The following is a 4,541-nucleotide window of genomic DNA, read 5'->3' as shown; positions in this document are numbered from 1 at the left end:
GATTCGTCATTTTATATCCTACTAATGATGCATCGTTTGCTTTTTATCGAAAAATGTACGATTTGCAGTTTTGCACGTGTTCGATGAAATCATTGCGAGACACGTATGTTCTTGAAAACGATATCATGCCATTGACTTTCGGTGATTTGATCTGTATAATTGCAGCAGCCATACATCGGCGCTATTTGCAAAATTTGCAGTTTTGCACGTGTTCGATGAAATCATCGCGAGACATGTCGCGACATGTTCTTAAACATTGCGATACACGTATGTTCTTGAAAACGATATCATGCCATTGACTTTCGGTGATTTGATCTGTATAATTGCAGCAGCCATACATCGGCGCTATTTGCAAAATTTGCAGTTTTGCATGTGTTCGATGAAATCATCGCGAGACATGTCGCGACATGTTCTTAAAAAAAAAAACAATATCGCTCCATTGACTTATGCGAAATTGCAAAATTTGCAGTGTATGCACACCATGCACTAAAACAAAAGAAACGATACGCGATGCTCTAGTTGGAACGAGAGAAAAAAAGGCAATAGAAAAAGTATATAAGAAAGAATGAAGCGAATCAAAATCACAGTCTGTGATTTGATAGTCTACGCGTCGGTACATCGATTGGAAAAAAGTATAGCGGTTATTTTACATTTTTTTGTACCGAGTATTCAATACAGAGGAATACTTTTCACGATAAAAAAGATGACAATAATTTCGATATAGATGTATACGAGAATCGCGCGTTAACGGATGACAGTGATTATTTCAGCGATGAAGAAGATGGTCGTAAGGAAGTCATTGAAAGAATAGTGTCGCGTGAGGAAATCGTTGCACTAAATTTACATACAAAAAAGTGCGTACTATTTTTTTATTATTCAACGGATGGTGCACTTGCACTATGTCGTTCATGCATAAGAGCTGTATCGGGCTTCGTCGGATGAGACTCTGACCCTGTCGGCGGTCGCGCGACTCGTCCTGCCATGGCGCAAGCAAAGCTCGACGTGCCGGAGAAATCTGGCGGCGACATTAAAGAGAAGGATAAGGATTCCGAGGAAAAGGAAGGTCCCACTGTTGTGCCAGAATGCGCAGTATGCCTGCAGCCATGTATCCATCCAGCACGATTACCCTGCAGCCATATATACTGCTATCTGTGCGTAAAGGGTGTCGCTAATCAGAGCAAGCGGTGTCCGATGTGTCGTCAAGAGATCCCACCGGTTTTCTCGAGAGACCTCAGCTGGTGGAAGTGGAGGAGCCTCAGAAGGAATCGGAACATCCTGAGGAAGAGTATCAATGGTTTTACAAAGGTCGAAATGGTTGGTGGAAATATGATCCGAGGACAAGCAATGATCTGGAGACTATTTACAAACTAGGTGACGCGCAATGCGAACTTTTGATCTGTGGCATGCTTTACGTATTTGACTTTGAAAAGAAATGTCAATATAGAAAATACAACCCACGTTACAAACGTAATATCAAACGTGATAAAAAAGATGCTCCGTGCAAGGGTGTCTCGGGTGTACAATAACATTTGTAAAATGGATTATTTGTCCGTTAAGATCGAAGATTCCAATTCCAAATCCATATTTAACAACATACTCAACTATATTCAATGGTTTCATACAGCATTATACAAATACTTGATATCGGGTATATACATGCATGCACAATCACGTTCAACATTGCACATGATATTGTTCAGCGTGTGACCGAGTCACATGCAAGTGCTCCTTCGAAGATTGTGGCGTGATTTAAAAATAGTGTGTGAAAAAAGACAGTATAAAAAACATGGAACAACTCAATGAAACGGAACGCGACCTGGTGGAAGGATCCAACCAAATCGCTACCTTGGGCGAATATTAGCGCGCAGTCGAGAGTTCGATACGGTTCGAGTACGTTGCAATAAACAGCCTCCAGATACGATGAACACTCACGGTGCGAACTACTACGTTCCGATTCAGGACGAAACGTGTGAGAAACAGCACAATGAGTAAGTACCGCTAATTTTTGTACATACTTGTGCAAAAAAAAAACTTTTATAAACATAATTGTATTTTTTTTCAGTTTTGATAAACCCCGCTACACACCTCGTATTTTGGGAAAGAGATTTGCCTTGACATCGACCGCATATAAATTTTTGGATGTTGGAATCAACGCTGGACCTATGTCCTCTGTGGATATACTTATTGGCGATAACCGAGGCAATCGGATAATTCTGCCTCATGCAACGTGGGTGACATTCATCGAAAAACGTGCAGGCATTCAGCGACTCGTGCAGTCGCCGGCACCATCATCGCTAGCGTTTCGAGATTTGGAACTCGTTAAAATACGCGACGCAGATATTGTAAAATTGACATCGTGCGACACCAGCTTGTACATGAAACCGTCAACCGTACTCTTCCTGTTCGAACTAGAACATTGCGTTGAAAATGTGTATTTTCAACTATGTCAAAATATTCATGGCGTAAGTGAAAAATTCAAACAGTTTGTAACAATTTTACGTTAAAATTGGATCATCGATAAATGTAATGCAGTTAAAATCTTGCATGAAGTTTATGATAAAAATTTGATTATTGATTGCGAATTATTAGCCTACGCTTTAGATACTATTGTGTATATTGCGCTACATGGGAAATAAATAAGTATATAATATGGTTAAAAAAATTTCCTTCTCATTTGCCGTTCCTTGTCGTTAAGCTGTCTTCGTTTATCGTTTACTTAAATGTAATATTAAAATTAAATATCGCGAAGATCTAAACGATTAAATATCGTTGGCGAAGAAAAGATACGCGATCGTGAGCGAAAACGCGCGAACGGGGGAGAGAGACCGCGCGAACGAGAAGACGCGCGCGAACGGAGGGGGCCGGGAGCGAGAGACCGCGCGCGAAGGAGAGATAACGCGAGCGGGAGCGTATGACGTCACGCGGACTCCGCGGCGCGGCGAAAACGCAAACGCGGTCGCCCCTCCCCGCGGCGCAGCGCCTGAAAACGCGAACGTGATCGTCTCTCACCCAGCGCATTACAAAATGTATTAAAAATATTTAACTGGTGGTCGCGACACCAGAAAAAATTATGATTTTTGAAATAAACTATATATGTATATATAAACGTTTTATTTCCTTTTCCTACATACTTTGTAGTATAATATAGATGTTTTAGCTGTTCAAGAGCTGTTTTTAGTTGTTTAAAAGTAGTTTGATAGCGGTTCAATAGCAGTTATACAGATCGCAGTTATACAGATAACTGTTTTAGTTGTTTGATAGCTGTTTAAAAGCTGTTTTTAGTTGTTTAAAAGAAGTTTGATAGCGGTTCAATAGCAGTTATACAGATCGCAGTTATACAGATCGCTGTTATACTGATAGCTGTTTTAGTTGTTTGATAGCTGTTCAAGAGCTGTTTGATAGCTGTTTTTAGCTGTTTCATAGCGGTTCAATAGCTATTTGATAGCTGTTTTTAGCTGTTTGATAGCTGTTTTTAGCTGTTTTTAGTTGTTTCATAGCTGTTCAAGAGCTGTTTGATAGCTGTTTTAGCTGTTTTTAGCTGTTTCATGGCGGTTCAATAGCTGTTTGATAGCTGTTTGATAGCTGTTTTTAGCTGTTTTTAGCTGTTTTTAGCTGTTTAATAGCTGTTCAATAGCAGCATTACAGATTAAACCATTGAAAGTTAATGGTGCGATATCGTTTTCGAAAATATGTCTCGCGGTGACTTCATTGCACACGTGCAAAACTGCACATCGCAGATTTTTCGGAAGGTGCAATTGTATGGATGCTGAGATCATGGTGAAATTAGATATGATAAACAAACGATGTGACAATAGTGAGATGTAGAAAGATGAATTTGATGGTACGCTCAGTAGTCGAGGACTAGAAGTAAGAGCAGTCGGTTGGCGTGCTTGATCGTGCGGCTTATACAGACAATTGGTTCGTCCTGGCCATCTTAATGCTACTGTATATCAAGGCCCACCGAATTTAACGTGATATGAGCGAGTATGCAGAACTTTGCAAACCAGTGTTCTATCCTGAAGGGAAACCGATCGTGAAAATCAACGATCCGTTCGTGAGGAATGGGGATCCGCAGACCGTCGATGTAACGAGATATCTGATCCGTCGGGAAATCGGAATCGCCGATCTCCGATCGCATCGGAAGTTTCTCAAATTATATGAATGTCGTGAAATACTAATGTGGCGGGATTTTGATGATCATGAAATGTTTAAAAGAGACATCGTATGAAGCGAAGAGAGAGGCCGCATATATGCGTTTGTAGATTTTTTCCTGGAAAGCATCCGTCGCGAAATCGGAATCGCCAATCGCCAATCGAACTGGATGTTTCTCTATTACCAAATATATTGGGAAAGAATAGAGGACGGTCGAGAAGACGGTGGAGAATATAACGTCTAATTGATTTAGACGTGTTAGTGCAACACCGCGGTTTCATCATTAAAGTAAAAATGGATTTCGAAGAATTGCACTTTGAAGGAGAAGAAAGAATGGAAGTTGAAGCAAACGAGGAAGAAATGGAAGTGCCTGAAGAAATGGAAGTGCC

At 40.6% G+C, this 4,541-nt stretch overlaps 1 pseudogene; it reads left to right on the top strand.

The window, feature by feature from the left end:
- Nucleotides 1-981: 981 nt before the first annotated feature.
- LOC112464396 lies at nucleotides 982-1,740 on the top strand (annotated as a pseudogene).
- The last annotated feature ends 2,801 nt before the right edge of the window (nucleotides 1,741-4,541 follow it).

The sequence above is a fragment of the Temnothorax curvispinosus genome, unplaced genomic scaffold (assembly GCF_003070985.1).
Source record: "Temnothorax curvispinosus isolate PA1 unplaced genomic scaffold, ASM307098v1 QBEX01014198.1, whole genome shotgun sequence".
In the NCBI taxonomy this organism is placed as follows: Eukaryota; Metazoa; Arthropoda; class Insecta; order Hymenoptera; family Formicidae; genus Temnothorax; species Temnothorax curvispinosus.
Note: the sequence above shows the minus strand (reverse complement) of the source record. Positions and strands in the feature narration are given on the sequence as shown.